The 20,557-nt window shown below is 29.2% G+C and overlaps 1 protein-coding gene across 2 annotated transcripts in view; it reads left to right on the top strand.

Annotated features, from left to right (window-relative positions):
• The window catches only part of LOC103569418 (uncharacterized), a 156,252-nt gene that overhangs the window by 59,606 nt on the left and 76,089 nt on the right, over positions 1–20,557 (top strand). The gene's annotated exons all lie outside the window — the stretch shown is intronic.

Consider the following 20,557-nt stretch of genomic DNA (forward strand, 5'->3'; position numbering starts at 1 on the left):
AATAAACAATATCAAAGATAAAATAATATTAGTTCACTTACAAAAAAATAATGATAGTATGCGTATACCAAAATTATAATCAAAATAATAATACTGAATAACAATAAGTATATCAGCCGCACAATAGCTTATCGCATATACAGAATATAATCACTCGCCTATGATTATCATAGGAACATATAAATATTAGTAAGTAATAATCTCACTCGCACGTGAACATAAACAAACTAAATATAATGCACGGAGAACAATGTCAGAATAATACTTCAATAATTGTAAATTATTATATCACTCGCAAGTGAATAGAAAATATTAAATAAAATAATCTCATATAGGAATTTAAAGTATTTCCAGTCAGAATTCCCAGTAATTTCCAATGGTGAATTTTACGGTATTCACAAAATAATATTATCCTATACTCGAATAATAAAGATAAATAGTACTCTTGGATAAAATAATTATGAATGATATTTATGCCTTTGTATCAATTTCACGTGATAATTAAAATAATAAACTAATACGCACCAAAAATTAATTATAAAAATAATCACTCATATTAATAATAAATGTTAATGAAAAATAACCAAACATTTATCACACTCAACGTTTGGTAAAATAATACTGAATATTTTCACTGACTGTATTCGTATTTACTGAGTATAATATTCACGCATTCCATCATATGCTTATGACCAATTACTAATACTCAGTATTCCCTATCTTTCTTACTCTTATACTATAGATAAATGATCACCAACTCGGGAACCAAAATTACACGCCAATGTATTAGCCAAAAAGTACTTACAGTTTACGTATTATTCAACTCCCTTGGTTGCACACTAATACGGTAAATGTATTTTCCTTTATGCGGTTTACCAAAATACTCAAATAATGCCAATGGGTTTATATTATCTACACAAAATACCAAATGGCGACAAATTTATAATTATTTTAATGTAACAGAGCACACACGCTACTCTTACAGAGACTTTCCCACGTCTGACCATGGCAGCACGTGAATCTCATGCCGGCACCTAGGCCGACGCCATTTTGTCGTATATCTCACTTTGACCAATGGAGATATACAACTGTCGCATGTTATTTCTTTTTACAGTACCACCAACGTACTACATAACTTTGGCCGTGTAATTTATCAAGTTCCCGACGATAACGACCAATTGTAAATTTCATAAGTAATTGTTAATATGATTTACCGATAAATCAACCAATGATTTATTCATAAAACTAGTAAATTTATTTATAATAAATAAATTTACGGATGCCAACTGTTGTGTTGACGTGCATGCGCCAACCAATTCAAAATAATCATAAGCACATAAATGAAATGCGCAACTATTTCTCTCAGCGCTATAAAAATCCAAATATATGCTCACATTACTCAGTGAAATCTCCTGATTCAAATACAATTTATACCTAAGAAACCAATAAAGTATTATTAACGCCATAATTGAAACAAAATCTTATAAATAAACAAAATAATCATATTAACAAACTATCGGATGAGACGTGTGAGCAGCGTATGCTGCCCTCTGTTGCTCACCGACCTGATGCGAGACTGCCGCGATATCTAAATATCGTGACAAGTTCAATTACATTAAATTTTGAATCGATATTGAAAACTCAGAAAATTCTTTCGTTAAACAACATCATAAATTTACTCAGACATTAAAACGACTAAAAAATACTCACTGCGCATCAACTATTAATATTTAATCGAAAAATAGCCATAAATAAAAGTTTATAAAGGCTTAACATCTTAATCACTTTTGTCAGTTAGAATTTTTAAATAAAATATAATTAATTATCAAACTTTGCATTAAAATTTTTTCAATTAAAATAATATTAAAGATTTTATTTGTAATTATGAAAAATATTGAATATGCTATAAGTCAGTGGTTAATTATGAACTCAAGCTTTATTTTACAAATTATTTCCAGTTAATATTGCAGTATTTCAAAATATAACTTTTTAATAGGAATAATCAGACTTTAAATATTATAAAAATGATCTATCAATTGAATACTTTTTTTTCAAACTACTCCTTAACATGAAACATAAAATGAAATTACAAATTGAAATTTCATTTAAAAATTTTATTTTATACATTTTTTAGTATCAACAATATAGTTTCAATTTTTAATTTTTCAAACATTTATTTTTTGGTAGGATTACCATGATTCTTTGAATGGTCGCCAGCTCCTGAAAATTAATTCTCATTATAATCATGATAATAACAATGACGTCAATGATAATATTAATATTATCACAAATAATATCGAATTCCATAAGGTTGATGATAGTGAAGAATTATTTATTGAACAAATACCTAAAAATACTTTAATAAATAACTTACTAGCAATGACAGTCAAATGGCGTCGTAACATCACTAACACTGTTGCTATGGATATCGTCAGATTGGTTAATATTTCATCAGAAATATCCGATTCTAAAAGTACTAAATATTATTGGCAGAAAATAATAAGTCAGTACTCCCACCATGTATTAGTCCATTATATTTGTGTTGAGTGTGGTAGTTATTTAGGAAATGAAAAAGATAAACCTTTTCCTGTACTGTGCACACTAAACGAACTAAGTCCATTGGAACGACGTAACAATATAATGTTGTCTAGCATTTGGTTTGGGAAAGGCAAACCAAAAAATATGAACGGATATTTGAAACCATTAGTAGAAGAATCTAAAAAACTTCTTGCTAAAAAATTCACATATGTACATAATGGTCAAACGTATATGAAAACTGTAGCTCTTTTAATTGGGATATGTGACTCTGTTGCTTGACCACTTGTTCAATGTGTAAAACAGTTTAACGGGAAATTTGGGTGTGGTTTATGTTTAAACCCAGGAAAACAAGTGACAAAAGGCCTTGGGAAGGCAAGAGTATATCTAATTATTAAAGGAAATCCATTTGGTGCTGGTCTGAGAACTCATGATCAAACTCTGATCCACGCTAACGAACAAATAAAAAAAAATAAAAAAGGAGTAAAAAGCGAGCCAGTTTTATGTGATATCCCTAACTATGATATCATAAAAAATTTAAATGCTGAGTGGATGCATTGTGTAGGCCTTGGAGTTTGTCGTTATTTTACTAATCTATGGTTTGATTCATCGAATTCTAAAGAAAAATTTTGTTTCAGTCACATTATTAAAATAGTTGATGATCTCATTGTTTCTTTTTTTCCGACATCAGAAATTTCTCGAACTCCTAGGAAGATGATAGATCGTGCTCATATGAAGGCACACGAATGGACTATTTTTCTTCTAGGGTATAGTCTACCTGTACTGAAACTATGTTTCCCCAAAAAATATGTTGATCATTGGGCCCTACTAGTAGATGGAATATCTACGTTAATAAAAGACTCGATAGTAGAATCGGAAGTAATCTACGCTCAAAAATGTTTATTAGATTTTTACAATGGTGTTAAAATGTTATACGGTGAGACACATTTGACTTCTAATGTTCATTTACTAGCTCATTTGGCAGAAAGTGTGAAAGATTGGGGCCCCTTATGGACTCATAGTGCTTTTCTGTATGAAGATTTCAACCAGATAATTAAAGCTTATGTAAAAAGTTCAAATGGAGTGTCGAAACAAATCTGTGATTCATTTCGATTGAAATGTGTGATTGATAGATTATCGATTATATGTAAACATGGTCTCAATCAAAGATAAAAACAATATTTAGATAAATTACTGAATCGTAAAATTAAACCTTCATCTAATGTATACATTGATAATTGCGGGGTCTTAGGAAAATTAATTATTCTAGAAACGTTGCCAATGATTTAATAATCAATGATTTAAAAGGTGTCTTACAAACAATGAAATAATAACATGTACACGTTATCAACGAAAAAAAAAAACGCATAAATTATAATGTAATGTTAAAAAACGAAAAAATTTTTGAAATAGAGGCTTTTATAGCATTTAAAAAATCTACCAGTGAAAAAACTTATATGTTGGGAAAATACTATGAGTTATCTAATGATACTCTTATACCTGATCGAGAATTAAATCAATATATACTATTAAAAGTCAAAAATGATAACGTAGAAGCAGTCAAAACGAACTTATTAAAGAAAAAAGTTATGATATTTAACATGAAAAATAGCAAAAAACTTGTAGCATATGTAAATATATGCAATTCCGAATTATTAATTTGATATTATTTTTATCAATTCGTTGTCATTCATAATATATACTGGTCACAAGTTCTTAAAATCACAACATCAGCTACTATCAAAATTATATTTGCAAGGCAAACATTCACAAGTGCTTGATGTTATGAGAAACTGACGGTGCAATCATTCTGTGTCAATAAATGACGCAAAATTGCAATGTAAAGACAAGTACCACCAAATTATTTGAAGATCTGTACATTGATTTCAGTGTTAAAAAACTAGAGAACTTTTTAACTTCAACGATAACCTAAAAAAAATTGTAAATAAAAAATTTATTTAGTTCTAATGCTACTGCATTATTGAGATAGACAGCTAATAAAAATATTAGTGGTAACTTGACATTTTTTCTGTTTGTTTCTATACAAATTAATGAATAGTTTAATAATTATAGTTCATGAACTTTGATAGAACTTTAAATAAAAATTAATATTTACTTTAGTTGTCATTCTTATTGAATGTTTTGATTTATTGACTGCTAGGGACGTGACTCTAGAATGTATATATGTACATGCGTATGGTTTATAATCGAGGGAAATTTAATTTTTTTTTTATTTAATATTTATTAAATTTTATTTTTTTAATTTACGAAATGAATAAGTGCCAAGTTAATATTGTATGGTAAGTTTACATTCTTTTTTTTTTTTCTTAATAATAATTTCTATTGAAAACTTTTTTTTATTATAAATGAAAAATTACTAAAAATAATAAAAATTAAAGATTAAATACTGTCTAATTGATTTATTTCTTTCCTTTGTCAAGAAACATCACGAAAATAGATTTTTTTTTAAACTCAATTAAAATTTAAGGATAAAGTAAAAATTAAATTTGTTTAATAAAAAATACGTTAATTGCAAAAAAAAAAATTTAATCTAATTTTATAGTACATCCGTTTAATTAATGTAAATGCCAAATTAAAAAAAAAAATATTTTTTTTCATCTGTCAAAAAATTTTTATTTTAATTTTTAAAAATCAAAATGTATTCGTAATAAAAGATTGGGAAAAAAAGTTTTATTTTTTCAAGAATTAGTTATATACAAAAATAGTTTATAGTGTTAATTACCATGTACTTAATCTTAATTTAATATGGTTGTTATCATCAGAGATTCAGATAAAATGATCCAACTAGAAATGTTTGTTCGTATTCCACTAACATAGGTAATATCTATGAACTACACGATATCTCAAAAAAAAAAAAAAAAAATTGAATAATTTAATTAATTAAAATACTGATGCACAACCCTTATAGGGAAAAAAATATTGACAACGGTGCCGGTCTTGGCACAATGCTGGGCTACTCAGGCTAGGCCTCCAAAGTTGGTCCGAGATCCCACCAACGTTCAAGTGACGAGCCTCGATTTACCAGATTTGGACCAAGATTCGGCCACTACTTAAGTGGCAAGCCTTGGCTTGCCAGTCTTGGGCCAAGATTCAGCCAAGACTCGAGTAACAAGCCCTGGTTTAACGGTCTAAATAACAAATAGTACCTAAAAACCTCTGGCTTCTATGTGTAGCGTAACAGCCTACTGGATAAGACACATGCCTCGCAGCCATGAAGGACCAGGTTCGAGAGCCAGCAAGTCCAAAAAAAAATCAGTTTTATCGATCTACCCGATTTCTCTATCGTACAATTTTATTTCCATGTTACCATCACGCACATGTCTACAAATATTTTTTTTTTTATTATTTATTTTCAATAAGTGTAGGCGCTTATTTAGCTACAATCTTGGCACCATACTGTCACTCAAGCTTGGCTCAGTGTTATCATTATGATGCTGATGTAAAATATATGTGCCTATATATATGCATAAATATACGTTCATATATATATGTGTAACTATATTTGCATATATATATGTGTATATATAAATACATGTATATATGTTAATATGTATGAATTAAATTATAAATTTACATTTATAATTAAAATATATGTAATACATATATGTTCTAACTTATAAAAACTTATATGTCTGATAAATTATATCAAAACTTATCATGCTATATATATAATGAATTATATAATAAATATATGGCATCCATAAAAAAATAGGTATAAGGAAACATATATCGTTTTTGGCCACTTATATGGTCCCATATTTTTATATATTTTTCCATATATATTTATCATATATGGTATTTTCATGAGGGTGTATGTGTGTGCGCGCGCGTATGTGTGTGTGTGTGTGTGTATGGATGTAAACTCTTAATATCGTTTTAATGAACCGACCGATTACAATGTTTGAGGTGGCAATCAAAAGAGTTTGTTGGCTGTCAACTTTTCTGAAAATTTCAAATCGATCGATCAAATAGACTCTAAGACATGGAAGTAAAACAAAAAAAAAATTTTTTTTTCAGTTTTTTTCAAATTTTTCAGAAACGGCTCGATCGAGAAAGAAACCTTTTTATTTTTAATTCTACATGGAAAATGTGCCAGGAGATCACCCCCCATTTGCTGCCACTGAAATATATTATTCTACATAAAATTCCAAAAGACTAGAACTTCAAAAGAGTATATAGAAACAGTAGATACGTGAATTGGTGTTAAATATATATACATATATATTAGGGTGCCCGTTATTTACCAAACTGATTTTTTTAGTGACGCCCCTTAAATTTTTCGTTTATGGCCTAAAAAAAATTATCAGACCCATATAAGCCCTTAATCTTCATATTAAACCGTGCCCCAAAGATAATACATTTCCCATTTAAATAACATGAGGTTTCGGCGCGTTTTCCATTTAATTTTTTTCTCCTAAGCTAGTTAATCTATAGATCTCAGAAATACATATTTTTGTAGGAAATTGCATATTCTACAAGAAAGGTCTTGTGATGTCAGATCATTCTCATCTCATATATATATATATATATCCAATGATAAAATTTAAAGTTTAAACATTAAAGAAAAAAAAAAATGTTTAGTTTAAAATGTTCTGAGAAAGAACAAAAGTAAATTAGAGAAAATCTATTTCTAGTATTTCGTTATGAGAAAACCGATCGTGGGAGCTATGTAGGGGTACTCTAAAGGGGACAGCTGCATAACTCCCGCGATGAGGCCGAACATCACTTTTGAGAGTTTTCTACGAAATCTCATAAAAGTGGTAATAAAATAGAAAATTTATGTTTTCGCCGCATGGGAATGCTCCGACCCAAAGGTGAAACTTTCCAGATTACTTTTGGAAGTAACGGAAGTATTTTATTTAAACAAAATTTTAAATTAAAACAAAAAAGAATCAGAATATAAAATAAGAAATAAACAGTACTTGTAAAATAAACTGAACAGAGAAATAAATGGTTAAATAATTGAACAAATAAATAGATAAATAAATAACTAAATAACTAAACGAATGAATAGATAATCAAGTAAATAATTAAAAAAATAAATAAATGAATAAGGAACTGATTAAATAAATAGATAAATGAATAAATGATTAATAAAATAATTAAATAAATAAGTAGATTAATAAAGAATTGAATAAATAAATAAATAAATAGATAAGTAAATAAATAGTCAAATACGTAGTAAGTTTAAGTCAAAGATAATTTAGAGGAAGGGCAAAAGAGCACGCCTAGGACTAATGCGGAGGGGATGGTGCGATCCTCGAAGCATTGGGCCTTAAAACGAATGGGAGGAAAGTCAAGGCCAAGATGATTTTCTATTGGACCTGATTTTCCCCCGAACAAAATAGTTAAGAAACGCCTTTTTATTTTCTGTGAAACTCCGAATTTTTAACTAGGGGAGTCAGTCGAGGAATTTGGTCCAAAGTGGACGGTTGGATAATAAACATAATAGTAGAAAATCAGAGTCGGCTGGTTGCCACTCTACATTAGAAAATAAAAGCTGCAAAAGTTCACCGGAGGAAAAGTTCACAGAAAAGGGAAAGGACCATACTACTATTTAACTGTTTTATACATAACATAAGCTGTAACCGAGTGTCAGAAATTTATCTTGTTTATAATTTCTCTTTCAATATAAACCTATAAAATCGAAGAATTAGTATTATAACTTTCATTCAAAATTTCACCGATCCCCAGTCTATTAGTCGCAAGACTAAGACCGAATATTTAAATACATCCGATTTTGAAGTGGGTAGAGACTTTCGCTCATAATTTTCCATCCTTAACACCGTTGGCATATTATAGTTAGAGCTCTAAGCATGCTTTTGTTGTAAATCCGACATAACAGTCTCTTATGGTTTTTCGATAAATTTACTGCTTTAAAAGTTATTCAAAGTTAAAGATGAACTTATAGTTAATTTTCGATATTTTTACTTTGACCGCAAAATTATCGTTATTTCTGTAAAAGTAAATTGTTTGTTGCAAAAAATTTTCAATTTTGACTGTGTTATTAAAAAAATTACTATCAAAAATTCAGATAACTGAAGAATAATGTGAGTGACGTGTTGAGTTATTTGCAAAATTTTTCAACTTAACGAAAAAAATATGACAGATTAAATAAATTTTTTTAAATATTGATCAACACTCTATTTTATTAAATATTCTTTGGTGGAATTTGGAATGTTACGTCCAGCTCAAAAGCTGAACATTATTATTTCTCTTTTTTTTTTTTAAATTTATTTTACTTAAATTTATACATTGAAAAAAATACGTGGCGACCAGATTTTATTTTTTTTAATAACCCTAGAGTGACAAGAAATAATGTAGTTGTAAAATGTTTAGAATTAGTAAATTTATTTGCTCTGATGCACGGAGAAATCCTAGAGCAAACAACCAAATGCATTTTTAATGACCTCTCGGGTCACAATAGAATAAAGGCCCAAAAAACATCTGGAAACACTTTCCATAAAAATTAACAAAAATATTTTATCAACAAAAGTGTACTTAAAATATTTTAAAAGAAAAATTGAAAGTTTAATAATGACTCATTGTTAAATAAATAAAATAGACAAAGTATAAAATCTTATAAACCCTTACATTTTTTAAGTGCATTTTTGTAGATAAAATTTTTTTTGTGTCCACGTAAACATAAAACCTAAAGAAATGAATTTAATGACACGTGGTCCAGAATATTCAAATAAATAAGTTAATTAGTAAAATTCAAATAAATGAAAATTAAAAGAGTAAACGTAAAATTTCACATAAATAATTAAGTAAATTAATAAAACTCAAATAAATAAAAATTATAAGAGTAAATAAAAAAAATCTTTTACATAATTAAATAAATTAATAAAATTTAAAGAAGTAAAACTATGAGGAAAAACTATAAAGTTTTATATGAACAAATAAATAAATTAATAGAATTCACATAAGAAAAGATTCATGCAGATAGTTATAATTTTTTTTAAATAAGTAAATAATTAAACTAATAAAACTTAAATAAATAAAAATTTACATAAATAAATAAAAGTAAATAGTCATAAGGAAAATTTATAAATTAGATATAAATTTCCATTATTATATATTTGTTACAAATATCATAGAATATTGTGTATGTGGGTGTATGTGTGGATGCGCACACACATAGGCCCGCATCAGGGTATGCTTTTACCACTTCCCTAGCGGAAAATCCTAGCGAAAGGGAAAGGACCCAGACGAACTGTGTTCCGATTGGACACAGTTTTCCCCCGAACGATCCACCAAATAGGACCCGATCGGAAAACATAAAAAGAATAGACACGCATCAATCACTCTCAGTTGTTAGTTCCGGGTCAGTAACGACAGGAAGGTATAAACTAGTTCCGTACTAGTTTCTTTACAAGTGTTCTCACACTTCACACTAGTTCCGTACTAGTTTTTTATTCACAAGTGTTCTCACACTTCATTGTTTTATTTAGTTGTTCAAGTGTCCTCACACTTTATTTTATAACTATCTATTAGTGTTTAGTAGATATTGTTTCAGTTAGTAAATAATTAAATTAAAGATAGCAAGTTTACGTCAAATCAAAATGTAACCGCGAGTAGTATAGTACAGTAAAATCAGTGTAAGCCAGAAGTATACTCCAGACTCAACACCTTCAGATACTGTAAATTTAAGTTAAATTTTTTTTTTGTAATCAAACAAGTTTCCAACCAACAAAATCTCTTACGAAACATTTTACGTTATCGAAGTACTCTAATAACGAATATTTTATTGAAAAATTCTAATCATACGAGGAAGAGTAGGCACGTGGCCACCTTTATCCCCGTATTAATTTTAAATTTATGATAATTTTGTGTCTATGTAATTAGCGTTGGCGGGTCGCCTCCTAATACATTTATCAAATATTTCAAATTTTGAGATCTATTGTAAACATAGCATTAGAAATTTTAATTGTAGAATATATAATAGTTGAATTCATATTTACAACATTTTTTTTATTTCGAAAACCCTTCCAGATAATTACTCAGTGTGATCCCGGTCTAATGGTCGAAAGACTAGGGCCGAAAATAATAATTATAATAAATTGTCCAACATCACAGTACAAGCTACTAGTTGGACATAACAGGAAATTTTTATTTGAAAATTGTTAAACACCTACAAATAGTCATTAATACTGCAGAAAGAGCTGTTAAATTGACTGAAGAATATATTAATAATTTAGCTAAGAACGAAAATCGAAAACCATATGCTATCCGGGTCAAAAATAAAACTTGATTTGAACTTGGTTTACCAAATCGAAATTTGGAGCCGTTTTTCATAAGACAAACTCGACTGTTTTTTACGAATATTAAAAATACATTGAGTTTTCGCCTTGGTTCAGACTTAACTAGTTTACTTAGTCACGATTTAAGACGAAAAAGTTAAAATAAAGTCGAAACTCACTTGATGTAGACTTATTCGACTTTAATTATAAGGCGAAAAAGTTAAAACTAAGGTGAAATAAATTTTTACATACTAAGGCGAAGGAAAAGCAAATAAATAACATTTTTTCGCCTTGGTTTAGAAAGTCAAAAGTAAGGTGGATGATTATCGTGTTTGAAATGAAGACGAATAAGTTTAAACTAAGACCAGAAAATAAAAATAAGTTGAATCTAAGATGAAAAAAGTTCAAAAAGTTGAAAAAAATATAATTTAAGTCGAAAAAGTCGAGATCTTATCGAAAAATCGTCGGTAAACCGATAACTTCAAAAGAAAATAAGGCAAAGTGAGCCTGAATCAAGTTTTATTTTTGATCCAGATGTTCAAATCGTACAGTAATTTTTCTAATTTTTAAAGAATTTAAAATTTTTCGCAATAAACAATTTACTTTTAAAGAAATAATTATAATTTTGCAATCAAAGTGAAAAAATCAAAAATTAACTATAAGTTTATCTTTAACTTTGAATAACTTTTAAAGCAGTAAATTTATCGAAAAACCATAAGAGACCATTCTTGTAAAGTGTTCGATTTCCTACAAAAATATGTATCTCTGATATCTGTAGATTGGCTAGCTTAGGAGAAAAAAAAATAAATGGAAAACGCGCCGAAACCTCATGTTATTTAAATGGGAAATGTATTGTCTTTGGGGCACGGTTGAATATGAATATTAAGGGCTTATATGGGTCTGATAATTTTTTTTAGGCAAGAAACAAAAAATTTAGGGGGCGTCGCTAAAAAAAAATCAGCTTGGTAAATAACGGACACCCTAATATATATATCACACCAAAAACAGCACAGCTGTAATAGATTGCGCCGAGTACACGTTCAAATTGCAATAATATATTTACTATTCTACAAAAATATTTAAAATCACTAAATAATGCCAAGTTAAGATGTAACATTCTGCAATAAAACAGTTAATAGATCGGTTCAATTGATATAGATGTACTTAATACAAAAAAGAAATTGGTAAAAAAAAACGGGAATCATTAAAATATCAAGTATTTGGAATTTTTTTTAATTAAAAAAAAAAAAAAATTTTTTTAGAAAATATAAAAATGAAAAAAAAAAATTAGTTGAACGTACTTGGTGTGCGTTAACGCAAAAAACTTGTTATGTCATAATTTCTAAATTTTATACAATCAGATGATATACTTATTTCGCTTTAATAACACATCTCTAATTACCGACCTGAAATCTAACTAATTATATCGAATATCGATAACCAAGTAATTTCCATAGTATTTAATTGATTATATAAAATAATATAATATAATAATAGAATAATATTATTTAAGATATTCGAACGTTAAGGATATGAGTAATAATTGATAAAGTTATTTTTCTATATTTTATCAAATACAAATAAACGCTGACGCCTCGAGTAAATCCTCGAGACGTGCAGCTGCACAAACATCTATTTTGTTCTAAGATAACTTTTGTTCATATATAAGTGACTCATTTGTTAATAATAAAAACGGAGAAAGCGTGAGAACGGAGAACGGATCATTCGAGAATATTGCTTATAACGATCCACCCCTCTATATCGAACGACGCGCGGGCCTGATGCCCAAGCGCCTCGTATTGATAAGAGACTTACTCTAGTTTTTCTCGATCTAGAGAAGTCAGTCTGAAATATAGAATTATAGAGAGCAGTCAGGCTCAATACTAAACACTCAACTTCTTTCTCATCCTTTCGAAGTTATTGTTAGACGAACTTTAACAATTTATAAATTGATTCAATTGTATATTTTCACATTATTGAAATTATTCTTTTACAATTGAATAAATCGGATTGAGATATAAAATAATAACCAGTTTATTCCAACCACCGAATGGTGGCTGTTCAACCCCTACTAAATAATTATTTATAATTATATGTAAGTTCTCATTACGTCCAATTCAAATCGACCACTCAACCACGCCAGCGCCAAAACATCGACCAGGACGTAACACGTGTAAAAAATTTTTTTTTGTTTTTTATAGATAAAAGTATTTAAAAAAATTTTTTCGAAAATCAAAGTACGTGGTCTTGTATCAAATTGAATTCTCTCCAAAAAAGCCTTGACGTGTTTTCTTCGTACAACTAACAGAAAAAAAGTTATGAAGCTTGAAACAATAGTGAATTGAAAAACTTAACATAAAGATAATTTCCGGATTTTATTACGTGTACATATTTATATGGTGAATCTATATGCTATGTATAATCAGTAAAGTGTTTTAAAAAGATTTCTGAAATCTTACTTATTTTTCGTAATAATTTCGAAAGAAAAATATTTTTTTTAAGAATTAAAAATTTTTTTCTTTCTGTATTTTTAATTTAAAAAAAAAGTTCTGTTTTGAAAGTAAAGAAAATTTTTCCCATGTGTTAAAAAAAAAATTGACAGATAACATGAGTTCAGAAAAAAAAACCTAAATTTCTATTTAAAAAACTGTTTAATATAATGGAAACATGAAGTTATACTATTCAAGATAATTTAAAGCTTCATAACTTTTTTTCTGTTAGTTCTACGGAGAAATCAATCAGTAGCTTTTTTGTAGAGAATTTAATTTCCTACAGAACTGTGAGCTTCGATTTTCGAAAAAGAAAATTTTTTAATACTTTTATTTTTAAAAAACAAAACCAAAATTTTTTTACATGCAATCTGAATGGGAAAATAAGTATTCGTTGAGCTGTTAGTAGAATTGAAATTTCGAGCTGCTATCTTGAGAAGATTTTTTTTATACCTAAGACTAACTTTTGAGACCATAAGAAACAAAATTTTTTTTTCTGAAATACCCTTATATATATATATATATATATATATACAATCGGAGACATTAATTCGAGTTGGTTTCTCGAGCAAAGTAAATTTTACTTATCTCAAAAAATAATTTCAAGTTCAATCATTTTTATGCCCATTGAAAGATAATGAACTTCTTTTATTATTTGAAACCGCCAAATTTAGGGTTATCAATAAATCTCGAAACTCAGGAACCGACTCGAATTAATGTCCCCGATTGTAGGTGTATGCGATGTCAATTTTATAATTATAAGTGGCGAACAATTTTAAGCACTGCCTCAATTTTTCGCTAGATAGCGCCTAGTTTAAATCGAAGATAGTGCTTGTTTATTCTTATAGGGTAAACGCCAATTTTTTAAGGCCAGCTTTTTAATCAGAGATTCTTAATCTGCGACTTAGTTATTGCGAGTATACTTGTATATTTTCATATGAATGTACGAGCAATAAAAATCTAATCACGTATTAACAAAATTTCGTATTGAGAAATTACCCTTCAGTAAACGTGATTATATGTATAGACGTAGTTACTGATATTACATTTCGGATCAGTTTTTCAAACCGAGTTTATTATTAATCCGGGTTTAAATTATTATTGCTGGCATGTCTATATATTATTAATACCAGCACTTTAATTCAAACTCGGATTACAATGAACCCAGTTTGAAAGAACTGGTCCTTAATAAAGTCTGCTTAACAAATGCTATGAACAAATTAATTATACGTATATTCTAAAATATATATTGATGAAAATGTTTACAATTTATTGTGTATACTCATGTGCTAAGACACGAAAATATATACTAATGAAAATATACACAATTCATCAAAAATTAGAGATTTATAAATTTATTAAAATTATCAAAAACGGCGCAAGCAAAAATTTAGAAATTTAAAAATGATAACTCAAATATTAAGCTCAAAGATTTCTCATGGAATTGGTAGAGAATGACGAAAGATTTATAAAGAAATAGGTAAATAACAAATATAATTTATATTTATTTATTATTAATCAATTTAAATACGAGAGAGGTTAAACAGGCATATGACACCGATATAGAGACATGGTCGACTCGCGCCGCGACGTTCACACATATGTATATATATGTATATTCGTAGCATTGCTACACTGATAAGCATACACGCATCTAAGCATTTTCTATTGTATTCTCAATTTTATTGTGTTACATTCGTTCGTTACATAAAAATATTTAGTTAACATAATTAGTTGGTTTAAATAATTAATTTATAATATCTAATTTTACCTTTAACCACTAAATTGGTGACCCCGGCGTGATTTCTTTTTCAAGGGAAGCGTCGAACACGTGCGTTACACAGTTTATAAAAATCTCGCGAGGTCTCGTGTCGTTTTACCGTGAATGTCTTGTCGTGTTGTCGTTTAATCGGCGAGACCGTGATTTTTTCTTCAGTTATTTTTGTGTGAATTCATTTTTGAATTAATCAGTGCAGTGATTTTTGTTATCATTATACAGTTTTTAACCTATATCACCGCTAGTGCATTGCTGGGCATCTTATGGACGTTATGCCGCATCAGTGTTAATTCGAGGGACCTTTGGTGCAAATCGAGTAGTAATAAAAGTGTTCGCTAGCTGTTATAAAAAATTGTAATTACTTTTCCGTCCAGTGTTGCGTATAATTTTCTTTCCGCTGCCAGAAATTCCATCGAAGATTAAGCTGATTCGCCGGCTGCACATTCCTTAGCCGTGCGTCATCGATAATCTTTTGGTAACTCAGTACCGAATTACAGACATTGTTGACGGGTGATGTTAGACTCTGAAATCGACAGTGACAAGAAAATAAAATCCGAGCCATTAGATGAAGACACATTATAATCTCAATTATCGGGATCGTCACCGTTTATGTAACTGTTAGGTAACAACTGAACGCGCTAAATTCGACCTGGTGATTGCACTGCTTGAAACCCACATCGCCGCTGAAATGCAAGACACCATCGTCAATTCTCCAGCAAACACGCAATACAGCAATTTAAAGGCCGCGTTGATCAAATGATACGCAAAATCCGAGAATGCACGCATTACGCAGTTACTTGACAGAGAAAGACTCGGTGATCGGACTCCGTCGCAACATTTGCGCCATCTACGTTCGTTAGATCCCGGCATTGATGACGCTATCATTAAAGCACGTTGACTTACACACATGCCAAACGGGATTCAAGTGTGTCTTGAAGCCTTTAATGACACCACACTTGACAAACTCGCCAAGTCAGCTGATCGTATGGTTGAGTATATAGCCCAAGATGATCCGAATCGGGTCATCCCTATCGGGTCCCAATTGGGTATACTCAACTTTTTCCCAACTAGGCACACTCTATACAGTTTCAATTGGGTACACTCTACAGAAACTTTAGGCCATCCCAATAAAATCCCAACATAAAAAAAATTTGCTTAAATAAATGTTTTATTTAAATCCTCTCATTCTAGTACAATTTTTTCTTTATTTATTCAATTTTCGTTATTACTGTTAATTTATAATAGTGTCGGCTAACAGAAAAAATTAATTATTTCACAAATTCTCACTTTACACGAGACACAATTTTTATAACCTATATTCACTATACTAGCACTTTAATATTATTTTGATTAATTATATTGCACTGTATTAGCACTTTCTTTATTATTATTTCTGTCAATTATATTGCACGGTATTGTAACTGTAACGATGTCATTAAATTACGCCTTGATGAGTTACTTAGAATGTTTTCCAATGCAAGAGTCACGTGTATATGGGTTACTGTCCATTAGTTATTTGTTTAATGCGTGGACCTGTCTGAACTTGTCTACGCTTGTTTTATAGTCACAAGATTTTGTCGCCACGTGCATCACTGGTGTAAACATACACAACTATTCGATTTTCATCTTTACATATAATAATATATAAGCATATGAAATTTAGTAGATATTTCATATGGATTATTTATCCCTTAAAGTTTTAGTTTTTTATTCTAAGTTTATAATTAAATTTATAATCTGCAAGAGATCAAAAATACGTTTTACTATTGTTAAGTTTTTTTTCTTTATCCCTGATTAAACAAAACGATTTGTGACGATTACAACTGTTTTAATCATCACAAATCGTCATGAATCGTCAATTGATGATTAAAAACGATTAAATTTTTAATCGTTTGAAATCGTCGTGAATCGTCAATTGATTATTAAAGAAGATTAAAAACGATTAAATTTTTAATCGTTTTTTATCGTCGTGAATCGTCAACTGACGATTCGAGAGGATTAAAAACGATTAAGTTTTTAATCGTTTGAAATCGTCGCGAACCGTCAATTGACGATTCACGACGATTAAATTTTTAATCGTTTTTAATCGTCGTGAATCGTCAACTGACGATTCGAGAAAATTTTAAACGATTAAGTTTTTAATCGTTTTAAATCGTCGTGAATCGTCAATTGACGATTTGACAGGATTAAAAAAGATTAAAAATTTAATCGTTTTTTATCTTCTTTAATAATTAATAGACAATTCGAGAGGATTAAAAACGATTAAATTTTTATATCGTTTTAATTCCTCACGAAGCATCAATTGATAATTAAACAGGATCGAAAACGATCGAAAATTTTGAATCGTTTAATACCTAAGAATCGTAGACCGATGATTAAAGAGTTTTTATAATCTCTGATTTAAAAACATGATTTAGAATAATCTAAAACAATTTGAAATGATTTAAAACAATTTGAATTGACTAATATATAGATATACACTTATCATGGAGCAAATCATTTTTCTAAATCAGGGATGGTAATTGTTTTTAATATATTAACTTACTTACATAATTTTTAAGTCTTAAATGAATCTAGGTCCCAAATAACAACTATTATGCTTTTAACATTTCTTTAATATCGGTCATTATTTTTTTTGTTATAATAAAAATTGAAGATTGAAAACGATTCGTGACGATTAAAAATTTCAAGTCGTCATGAATCGTTTTTAATCTTCATTCAGAACCAGAAATTATAATATTATTTTACGATTGAAGACGATTCATGACGATTAAAAATTTCAAATCGTCATGAATCGTTATTAATCGTAAAATAATATTGTAATTTCTGGTTCCGATTGAAGATAAAAAACGATTCATGACGATAAAAAATTTTAATCGTCATGAATCGTTTTTAATCGTAAAATAATAAATCGTCTTTTGACGATTTAGGACGATTAAATCTGAAAATCCATGACGATTATGAGGATTAATGATGATTTAATTTTTAATCGTTTTTAATCGTCACAAATCGTTTTGTTTAATCAGGGATTATTCAAGTTTAATTAGTTTTTTTTTCATTTTTATGTTAAAATACAGAATAAAAGATAAATATTTTGCATTTAAAAATTATTTTTAATTTTTAAAAGTAAAAATTTTTTTTTCTTTATAAATTTCATGTTTAGTTTTCCCAACGTATTCCTAATTATTCCTCAATTGGGTAAGACCATCAGCTAGTTATTAATTTTGACGTTGGGGTATTCCAACAAGTTTCCAATTATTTTCAATCGGGCAAACCCATTGTCGAGTCATTAATATTAGAATTGGGTTAACCCAAAATATTCCCAATCCTATCCCAATTGGGTGAACCCAATCGCAATTTTTTATTTTAATGTTGGGCTTACCCAATATGTTACCAATCAAATCCCAATAGGGATAACCCTATCGGGCTTGCCCCATCAACACCAATGGGGATAATTTCTAGTCGGTACCGTGGGACCACCATGAGCTCACCGTAGAAATTACTGCAAACCACCGTGAAGTCATGATAGGAACATTGGAAATTCACTGTCGGAACACTGTGAACTCACGTTTGAAACACCCTTAAGCCACCGTAAAAACTTTGATAAAACTCAGTGGGGACATGGTCGGAACATAGTAGCATGACTACACAGAAACCTCCGTAGTTCGACGGTAAAATCACCGGTGAATCTCCGCCGCTTCACTGTCAGAATACTGAAGGCGTGTTTTCACGGTAAAAATACCGTGGTTCAACCGTGTTTCCACCGTCGCGCTGAAACCGTAAGGGTTTGTAAGATATACCAAAATAGATTGTTTATTTTTACATATGCCCATATATAGTGATATATAGAAATCATTCGAAAAGTTTATACGCTTATAAATAACCATATATGCCTTGATCAAGCTATATATAGTCTAGTATAATATCTAAGATATAAAAAATAGAAGGTGCACTTTTAAATATGACTACATGCAACCATATATATTCATGTATAGCCGCATATAAAACCATCCGAAAATTTTCTATGCATATATAAGTTCTGGTTAAGCCACAGATGGCCTTAAATAATCTATCAGCCAATATAAAAACTAGTTCTGTACTTTCAAACATGACTTTATATGGTTGATACAGACATGCAGAGAATTGTTAAAAAAGTATTATGCCCATATATGCTCTATATATGGCATATATGCTTCACATATAGTCACATGTGGCCATATGTAATTCGTTTCTCCCGGGATACTTGGTGATACATTAAATAGATAGGAATGATTTAGAATGAGTGCATCATATGACCTCGATTATAGATGATGTGAACATTTCTAATGAATTCGCGTTTGAGGTGTATAATCCAAGTTAGTTTTCAAAAAATTCATAACGTTATGTATGACGTAATTAAAATAATCTATGTTTTAGTTTCGGACGATCGAAAAATTGGAATAGAATTGTGTATTGAATTTGTTAAAAATTATCATTCTTTGTAAAAGAAAGTGCTAATTGAAACACCGATAATATCTGATGAGACGTTAATACATAATTTGAAATAGTGTATGAAGTCCACGTTAAGAAATTTGAACTATACAAAGTTTACCTACCTAGTAAAAAAAATATATTCTAAAAACACCAATCAGCATGGTGCCTATAGTTATAAAATGCATAGGTCTCTCCTAGAAGGTGAGTACAGAGACTGCGTAACAAATGCGCAAAGCAATTGCGCTGTTACAGCTTCAGTGTCATAATCTTTGTGTCAGTTATACGTTGAAGCTTGTATAAATTGTGGGTGTATAGTATCTTTAAGTCAAGGTGAGTTTCTTCGACTACTATAAATTCAATAGTTAAATTTTCTGATCGAATTCACTTAAAACAAAAAAAAAATCTAAGACTAATCATTTTCGACCTTTTTTCAATCTTGAATTATTATAATTTAACTTATCATACAATTTTTTTTATTGTTTGGTATTAAGTTAATTTATTCACTTTTGCTTGTGTATATTATATGAATAATGCTGTTTGCAGTAATAAATTTCATGACCTACTTCAGTCGATGAAAAAAAGAATCAATAGTTTCAATCGTTCATACCTACATCTACACACACGCACACAAACACACACCCCCACACACACGCGCGCGCACGCAAATATATATATATATATATATATTTATCACTATTTCTTTTGTTAGTTGTAAATAAAATCTGACCTCAAACATAATTGTATTATTTCATTTCATTAACTTGATTTACAATCACGATTGTACTGAATCACAGAAAATTAAAACCCATCAATGCTTCAAACGGAATAAGTAAATATTCTGAAAGTTACTCTTTTGTTGGCCATAACAAAGAAAAACAGTCAAAATCGTAAAAATATAAATTGAATGTTGTAAATGATGATCTGAAACACAGCTTCTGTATTTCAGTTGAGAATCTAATAGAGCACGAAAAAACAGTATTGTAATAAATCTTATCAACATTAATATTATCGATTTTTTT

Source organism: Microplitis demolitor, chromosome 2, assembly GCF_026212275.2.
Source record: "Microplitis demolitor isolate Queensland-Clemson2020A chromosome 2, iyMicDemo2.1a, whole genome shotgun sequence".
Taxonomy (NCBI): domain Eukaryota; kingdom Metazoa; phylum Arthropoda; class Insecta; order Hymenoptera; family Braconidae; genus Microplitis; species Microplitis demolitor.